The 9,669-nt window shown below is 41.2% G+C and overlaps 1 long non-coding RNA gene across 1 annotated transcript; it reads right to left on the bottom strand.

Annotated features, from left to right (window-relative positions):
- Positions 1-7,354: 7,354 nt before the first annotated feature.
- LOC121532661 lies at positions 7,355-8,620 on the bottom strand. The gene is made up of 3 exons (XR_005994355.2): positions 8,451-8,620; positions 8,146-8,350; positions 7,355-8,042 (listed from the first exon to the last, which is right to left on the bottom strand). It is a non-coding gene; the product is annotated as an uncharacterized LOC121532661 (long non-coding RNA).
- Between the last annotated feature and the right edge of the window lie 1,049 nt (positions 8,621-9,669).

Genomic DNA, 9,669 nt, shown 5'->3' with positions numbered 1-9,669 from the left:
AGCGACAGCCCCAAAACATCACTGCACTAGAGGAGATCTGCATGGAGGAACGGGCCAAAATACCAGCAACAGTGTGTGAAAACCTTGTGAAGACTTACAGAAAACGTTTGACCTGTGTCATTGCCAACAAAGGGTATATAACAAAGTATTGAGAAACTTTTGTTATTGACCAAATACTTGTTTTCCACCATAATTTGCAAATAAATTCATAAAAAATCCTACAATGTGATTTTCGGGATTTTTTTTCCTCATTTTGTCTGTCATAGTTGACGTGTACCTATGATGAAAATTACAGGCCTCTCTCATCTTTTTAAGTGGGAGAACTTGCACAATTGGTGGCTGATGTCCACATCACCAACAAACTATCATGGTCCAAACACACCAAGACAGTCGTGAAGAGGGCACGACAAAGCCTATTCCCCCTCAGGAGACTAAAAAGATTTGGCATGGGTCCTCAGATCCTCAAAAAATTCTACAGCTGCACCATCGAGAGCATCCTGACTGGTTGCATCACCGCCTGGTATGGCAACTGCTTGGCCTCCGACCGCAAGGCACGACAGAGGGTAGTGCGTACGGCCCAGTACATCACTGGGGCAAAGCTTCCTGCCATCCAGGACCTCTATACCAGGCGGTGTCAGAGGAAGGCCCACAAAATTGTCAAAGACTCCAGCCACCCTAGTCATAGACTGTTCTCTCTGCTACCGCACGGCAAGCGGTACCGGAGTGCCAAGTCTAGGTCCAAAAGACTTCTCAACAGCTTCTACCCCCAAGCCATAAGACTCCTGAACAGCTAATCATGGCTACCCGGACTATTTGCACTGCCCCCCCCACCCCATCCTTTTTACGCTGCTGCTACTCTGTTAAGTATTTATGCATAGTCACTTTAACTCTACCCACATGTACATATTACCTCAACTACCTCAACTAGTCGGTGCCCCCGCACATTGACTCTGCAACGGTACCCCCCTGTATATATAGCCTCCCTACTGTCACTTTATTTTACTTCTGCTCTTTTTTTTTTCTCAACACTTTTTTTGTTGTTGTTTTATTTTTACTTTTTTTGTTTAAAATAAATGCACTGTTAGTTAAGGGCTGTAAGTAAGCATTTCACTGTAATGTCTGCACCTGTTGTATTCGGCGCATGTGACCAATAAAATTTGATTTGATTTGATTTGATTTGACTACATACTTTTTTTCCCTACTGTAAATTACTACAGACAGCTGTCAGAGGGGCTTTCCATGTTACCGGTACACCCTCGCGCTAGTCTTCTCATAAGACTAGTGAATAGCCATCTCTCCAAAAATACTTTTTTTCTCTCTATATAGTTTTATTGGTTTTATCATAAAAATCAAAAATTAACATTTAAATTGACTTACTGAAATCAGTTGCCGTCCCTCAATTGTTTGCGGATGATGTGTGTCCTCCTGGGCAGCTCACAATAAGGGTCTGGGCGGGTCTCATCCTCTTTCGGTCAGACTGGAATTTCCCTCACGCTTCATAAAATGCTCCACCGGTTTTCCTCGCAGACCCCCACTGGAAAGCTCCGCAGGCAGAATCAATCATCCTGTTCGTTGACGCCAAATTGTCATGGAAATTCTACACAGGGACACGCAAAGTCAATCTTAAATGAATCATTCTTTATTATCAGCGCACTGGAGAGGTTCCAACCAACTCAATGCACTAAGTACACATGTCGATCAGGAGCTCTCACGGGGCAGTCCTGTTAGATCCCTTATATACTGCTTACACACACGTTACATAGGCGTAGTTCATAGGGTTGGTTCCGGCATGTGTCTGGCACCATCTCCTATCTTAACTTACAGAACATATTCTGGGCGTTCTGCCAGATGGTCCTAAGGAGGGGGTCATGTTGCCCCCCCATATCTTTACCAAGCACAGGCAGGAACCAAGGATTATTTATGACACTAAGACAAGATTAACATTTTCAAGGCTGTCTCTTCACAAGATAACATTTTCCATCACAGAGTAACCATTCATTTGCCACCAATTCTGTAAACTGAAAGAGGGAAAACATCATTAAGGTCTGACAGCTGAATCCCACACAGAGGGGACAGTATTTCTGCAGAGTTCATAAGATCTAAGATGCTCATTGTACCCTGCTGTCATCTCTTTGCGTACGAACAGTAACTCTGTGTTAATAGCAACAATATGTTGGAAGGCCTGAGCATAAACCAGCAGAGCGTATCATACCTGCACTGTATTTGATCCCATTTACACAGGCAGATGATGCAGCAATAACTGTTGTTAGCTGTGGATCTCTATGACAAAAGACTTGCTGAACGTTCTCGGGATAAGATGTGACTAATGCTGTAGTAACCTTGTCCAACACACAACATGAAAATGTATCAGATTGTCAGTCAAAGGACATCCTCCTTTCACACCGAACTGTTTAGTCAAGGTAGGGTCCTACCTCACCTAATGCACCAGCCTGTCATGAGTCTCTTTGGTTCGACATTCAAAGACCCCTGAACGTGCTTCGTTTTGTTGAACTTCACTTCTTGTCGCAATGCAGAATGTACAGAATCTGTCCACTATAAAGCTCTCCTGAAATCCTACAAGAGAATGGGCACCCAAATGATCTAAATAAATAAATAAATTAGGCTTAACTGAATGATAAGGAGGGTGAAGAGGTTGCTGCTCCAATGAAACAAGATCTTGAATAAGTAGATGTAGAGTCTTTGCATAGCCATACTCTTTCACATTTGAAACATTACACAGGAGAGCAAACTGGATGGAGTGGAGTGTGGACATATACTTTGCTGCACATTAGCAATCACCCAGTAAACTGCACACATTATGTGATTTTTCTTTTATGTTCCCAATGGATTGGCTACTTCAAAGTCATCAATGTAAAGGTCAAGAGCAATACTGAACTCTTCATCATTAAGAAGGCTATTTTCTTTAATATATGAACCATCTAGATAAGTGTTGTACTCATGTGGAGGACGTTCTTTTACTGACAGCTGTGTTTGTCAGACCATGAGACATCCTGAAAATCGGTCTTCTCATGGAAACGGTTCGAAAACGAATTTGAACCGTGTGGGCTACAAACTAATATGACCCCCTTGTGGAAAGGGGAGATTCTCACGAACACGATGGTGTTCTTCGTTTGTTCTCTGTTTGCTCTACGACCCCCACAAGTGTCACGGAACTCGTCTGAAGGTAACCGGTACCGATGGAAAAAATGAATGGAAGTATGGAAGTAGTTTTTTGCCTACCCCAAAAAAAGGGGTTAAATATGTGTAAAAAAAAAAAACTACAATATTTCCTGAGCTTTCTTATATCTCCTGGATATAGTAAAGACACTTTTGCCATGTATGAATGTGTTATTCAATGCATTTTTATGGGATTTCGTAATAAAGGCCAAATTCAACATTTTATCAAATATTTTTTTATATATATTTTTTTATATACCTAAAGGGGTCCTAAAGTTCAAAATCAAATAGCTACAGTAAATAATTCATGGTATGACACCACTATCCATATGTCTATATGATTAATGTTTACAGTTTTGTCTAACTGTTAGCTAACAAACTAGCTAGCTAGTTCAAGTCAACATACCTACTTCAAAACATGGAAAAATCACATGCATCAACTGGTGGTGGAGACAATCTAGAAAATGCTAGCATAGCAAAGATATTAAATGACCACCCTCTTTGATGTCAACTAGCTAGCTATGAATTTAGATCCTTCTATTGAATTATAAATCTAGCATGTATTCAAAAGTCAACGTCTGAGTGCAATGGATGAATTTTACACTGAGGAAAAAGTTACCACACAAGCGACCACTGACTTTTTATCTGAGCTGACCTAGCTAACACATGACATGATACATTTCACTTTGAGGGAAACATTGTCAGATGAACAAGTGACACTTTTACCTAAGCTAACAGATGCAATCAACTTGCTAGCTAACAAAAATATTGCTAACTACATACATTTGTGAACAACTGTCAAATTAATATTTTCTAGATTTTACTAACCGACTTTGTGTAACCGTCTGAAGTCATTCAGTGTGGTCTTCTGTTCTTGCTATGGCAGTAAATTAGCTAATCCACAAGTTGTGCTTTATCAAAGTTCGTGAACGGCAGCTCAGCACCGATCGCGACGCACCAATCAGCACACAGTACTCACGGTTGTCAGGCAGCATTTACAGTTACATGTTAGCGTCACCATTCGGCAACGGGAAAGCTTTTTTGTGAGGACCTACGATTTTACATTTATGACAGTTATGAATGCATCTGCAAGCTACAATGATGCATAAGTATTTACTGGTAAGTCTACAAATAAAATCACCTTTATGTGTTGAGTGCACACAGTTCTTTACCTCAACTCCTATCAACAATCCTGCACCACAGGTGAAAATAAAGTAGGCTACAATAGTTGGCTATGAGGTACCACAGTATGAATCATAATACCCATAAAACCTGGCGGAAAATTCCGGAAATGGTTCCAATCATTTTTCCACCATTGATATTTCCGTAGGGAATATTGGAAGGTCTGTGTTTCGTGTAGTCTTACCCTGGCATGACGATAACCACGCAAATCTCTCTCAGACAAGGTAACTTCTATCAATATATTCACCTGTAATTACCCCCCAAAAATGAAATGCTAATTAGATGCTATTGTGGCTGTCATACAGAACTACACATCCTGTCGCAAGCTCTGACATAATCACTCAAGGTGCAGGGTGGGAAAAATCTCCTATTTTCTCCAAACAATTTAGCAGACGCTCTTATCCAGAGCGACTTACAGTTAGAGAGTACATTCATTATTTTTATCATACTGGTCCCCCGTGTGAAACAAACCCACAACCCTGGCGTTGCAAACGCCATGCTCTACCAACTGAGCTACACAGGACATACAAACTCTCATCTACAAGTAGCAAGTAACCTAGCAAGTAGATATTATAGCCTTTTTAATGTTTCGTGTAAATAATTGATATTGTGTATTTCTTGTGTGAATTCTTGTTTAGCATTTTTCAAATTACCTAGGTAGCTACCTTAGCATTTCTTAATTATTATAATTTGTTTAATTACCCTGGCCTTTGTAGCTAACTAGCTAACCTTAAGTCTCTCCGTCGATCAGAAGCAGGGATGGTTCTGTGCTATGTACCGGATTGTAACCACTACTCTGATAAGCACACGTGCATTTTATCGTTTTCCGATCTCTGTAAGCAAGAGGCCTCGCTGGAGCTGTGTGATAAGGTAAGCCCTGTTTGCTAGCTGCTAACAAGCTAGTTTGGTTAGGTCAAATATCTGTGGTTAGCTAGATGCTTATGAAAATTAGCCAGAGAACCAACGACTGTAGTCACATGTCCAACGCACGTTACCTTCCTTACAAGTAAAAATAAAACCAGCACAGGCTAGCATAATGACTGTTGTGACATTTTATTATTGACAAGTCCTTTGTGAGCTAGCCAGCTAGTTAACATTAGCTCACAGTTTGTGTAGTCATACTTTTTCACGTGGTGACATGCTAGCTAACGTTAGCCCATCAGGGCAGGGAAATAGCTAGCTAAATATCACCTGGTGGGCTAGCTAGTTACGCACCTTGGTTGGCTAGTGGGCTACATTAGCTAATATTAGCTAGCTAATGTTACACCGTATCTCACCGTGGTGTAGTTGGACTTTCCCAACAGGCGGTGACATGCTAGCGAATGTGCCTCACGTTAGCAATTAGCGCTAACTAGCTAACATTCAATATCCCTGGCCTGGTAGACTTGCTAGCATGTCACCACCATTGGGGGGTCTGGGAAATAATATGACTACACTAACAATGAGCTAACATAACTAGCTAGCTAAACGTTCGCTAAATATCCCTGCCCTGGTAGACTAACATTAGCTAGCATGTCACCAAGTGGAAAAGTGTGACTACACGAACGGTGAGCTACCGTTAACTAGCTGGCTATCTGGGCACAATGTTTTCCCATACAAAACACAAACGGTTTTGTTCCACGAGTGCATCTGTTGTACATGACTAATCAAATGACCTTTGAAGTCAGTTATATGTCAGCAGGGATGGAAATTAAGCTAGCCCGAGGCTAGTACTTTTCAGACTGGGCTAGTAGACAATGTGCCAAACTAGCCTGACACAGCAGTGAAATGTTGCCTTTACAAACATCGCATGCCTCAGATTTAGGACTTGAATGTTACCTGGGTTAGTAGAAATCGTGGTCTGCTGGCCATTGCCCAAAATCCTTATGTTCCATCCCTGCATGTCAGTCCTTTTCAGAAGATCCCCCTATCACTGTTGGTCCTCCTCAGTGACCTCACGGCTGAGGGTTTTAACTTTCCTCTTGAGAATCAGAAATACAGTCATATCGCAATACTTCACCTCTTCGGGCAAATAGTACCCTAGACTGTCCTGATCATCTAGTTGAGTATTCCAGATAACTCCTCCATCCCAGCAGAAATGTCCCATCCACATACTAGGATTTTAGATGTGCAGATAGACCAAAGCCCAGTCTATTTTAACGTTACTATAGTCAAATGTAGTAATTTAGCAGACACTCTTATCCAGAGCGACTTACATGTGAGTGCATACATAATTTTTTTGGTACACCTACTGGGGATCTCTTCTTTGTCTACACCCATTCAGCATCGTTCACACCTTCTTAAGCCTTAGCCCCACCCATCTTTAAGGATTCATGTGAGGCCATGTGCTAAACAGAGTGAATAGTGTAGTAAACAATCAAAGATTTCAAGACTAAAAGTTGTAAAAGTAGTAGCCTGGAGGCGAAATAAACGCACACCTGTTTAGGCGAGGTGCTGGCTAGCGGAATAGAACACTAGAAAAAGAAAAGGAGAGGAGAGCTGCACACTAGGAGCTCAGATGCAATATTTTAATAACCTAATACCCTGATGAAGACAGCTTGTCTGTCGAAACGTTGGTTATTAGGTTATTAAATTATTGCATCTGAGCTCCTAGAGTGTGCGTCTCTCCTTTTCTTTTTCAAAAGTAGTAGCCTACAATAAGGAAAAACTCCAGGTAAAAATTAACTTTATCTAGTCCTTGGCTTATATCCTAATCTGACTTTGGTGCAGGTCATGTTGTTCTTCACATTACCGTCTCTGGTAAACACACACTATATCAAATAAATCAAAGTTTATTTGTCACATGCACAGGATACAGAAGATGTCAACGGTACAGTGAAATGGTTACTTACATATTTGCATAGTAGCAATAACAAAAACAGAAAGTGTCCAGATTAAAATAATTTATAAATATATGATGACGCATACCAAGACACACTTGTCTAAATTGATGGGTGATGTGAAAGAAATGCTATAACCCCCAGCCACATTTTGCTAAGTGGATGGGTCTCTACAGAAGGTGCAAACGGTACAGTGAAATGGTTACTTGCAATATCAAAAATAGAAAGTGTCAATATAAAAAAAAGAACAAAGTGTCAATGACAGTAGAGAAAGCACAAAATAAAATACAGGATGTACAAGAACAATATCAATAACAAAATCATTGATACTGGTGATAGACAAGGTAGTTATATGCATACAATAATGAGTAAAGTGGCCGAGCAGCAGGATTTAAAAAATGTATTGTAGCAGCAACGTATGGCTTGTGTGTGTGTGTTAGGAGAGAGTAATGTGAATGTGCATAGAGGCACTGCAGATAGTCCGGATGACTGGGAACTCAATCAATCAATCAAATGTATTTATAAAGCCCTTTTTACATCGTCAGATCTGCTATTCAAAGTGCTATACAGAAACCCAGCCTAAAACCCCAAACAGCCCTCAGTGATGAACTGGTCCGTCCGCAGCACGCATGAACCATGCATGAACAGGGGAATCTATATTCGGATAGTCTGTTTCTGTCCTGCCCTTGACTTTGGTGCAGGGCATGTGATGTCTGCTAAAATGTAAATGTAATGTCCATGGCCTCTTCGTCGCAAAACTCCCTGATCTGCTCAAAAAGATAAGTTTGTCTAGATGTGTCCAGTCCAGGTGGTTCTTCTACAGGCAGACCATCCTTGGCGACACCAGGCTCCAGAGCATCGAAGCTGTAAAACAGGAAAATGTACACATAAATGCATAACATAAATTCACCTCCCAAGATTAGATAAGAAGAATAACCTCATACAATGCAATGAAAATTATATTCACCTGAAGTGCTGGTACTGCATGATCTATGGAAGCGGCCTGAAGTACGGAGTCAGGTGTTGTTGCCAGCCATAGTTTCCACCAGCACCGTACCATCCTCCAGTCTAAACAGCTGTGGGATGTTGACCCCTGTCACAGTGCTGTCCTTCACCACACCAGCAATCTATCAACAGATTACTGAAGGAAGACAGCCCGACTACACGTACCTCTGAAAAATACACACATAATGTGAGATCAATAAAGGTAGTGCCAATCATGTTGGTGGTAAATGAAATAATCAAAAGATGTGTTGTTTATGCTTTACATACCAAGTGTTGTCATCGATTCCTTGTAGAGACGCCACACCGCTGCTTTTGTCACATGAGATTCCAACAAAGTGTTTGTGTCCTGGGTGGCGTCCTGGTAATACTATTGCATTTAAAAAAACTAACACTTTAGTCATTTAGCAGACGCTCTTATCCAGAGCGACTTACAGTTAGTGAGTGAATGCATTTTTCATACTGGCTAACTGGATTCGAACCCACAACCCTGGCGTTGCAAGCACAATGCTCTACCAACTGAGCTACAGGAGGCCTGTATCCTCTGCATAGTTGTTGATGAAGTTCACAACTCGCTACAAGTCCTCATGCTTCAGGTGTAACCTGTGCTTGCTTGTGCCGGCTCTCTTTTTGATGGGAGGTATTAGACCATTCTCCTTGTATGACTGGTGGAGGAGAGTCAGGCGTGGTCTACTGATGCTGAAAGACAAATTCCAGATACAAATATTTTAGCATTATTATACAATAGATGGCCGTAGTCACCGCCAGACACACCTGGCTAACTTGATGGGTCATGTAATCATCTGACGAAGTGGAGTCTTTTGTTTAGACTAGCTAACTAGCTAAACAATGAACCATAATCCCAATCCATAGAGTACCAGCAATACAAACCGATTGTAGCTAGCTAAAGCTAACCAACTAGGTTCAATGTTAGTTAGCCAGCTAACATTAGGCTATAACTAGCAATGCAAATGGCTTTCTGAGATAATATTACTACACAGATCATAGACGTAATGTTAGCTAGTAAGCCAGCCAGCTATTGTTAGTTAGCTAGCTAACAGTACGCTTTAACTTGCAATGAAAACAACTTTCTGACCAAATTAGAAATGTATAATATCTGATAATGTAGCTAGACTCTTATACCTATACATGGATGAACGCTGCATGGCAGACTGCAACCCCTTTTATTAAATAAGACGTCCTGTGTCGTTTCCGTTTTGTTTGTACAGCTTGCTTGGCCCATTGTGTCAAGTCACTCTGGTTCACCACTCTGGTTCACAGTGACCATGTGCAATGCCACAAGGATCATCAGATCTTTCTCCCTCTCTGTCACGGATGCCATGGTTGCCCTTAGTTTGAAAATGTAATCCGAAGAAAAACGTATGCAGTTCTCCCTGATATCGTTCAAAAAAGCTGCAGTAGAAAGGATTATCTACACATACCGAGCAGCTCATGATATAGACAAATCCAAACTCATCTCTAGGGCATT

Source organism: Coregonus clupeaformis, chromosome 20, assembly GCF_020615455.1.
Source record: "Coregonus clupeaformis isolate EN_2021a chromosome 20, ASM2061545v1, whole genome shotgun sequence".
Taxonomy (NCBI): Eukaryota; Metazoa; Chordata; class Actinopteri; order Salmoniformes; family Salmonidae; genus Coregonus; species Coregonus clupeaformis.
This window is presented reverse-complemented; position numbering and strand designations above follow the sequence as displayed.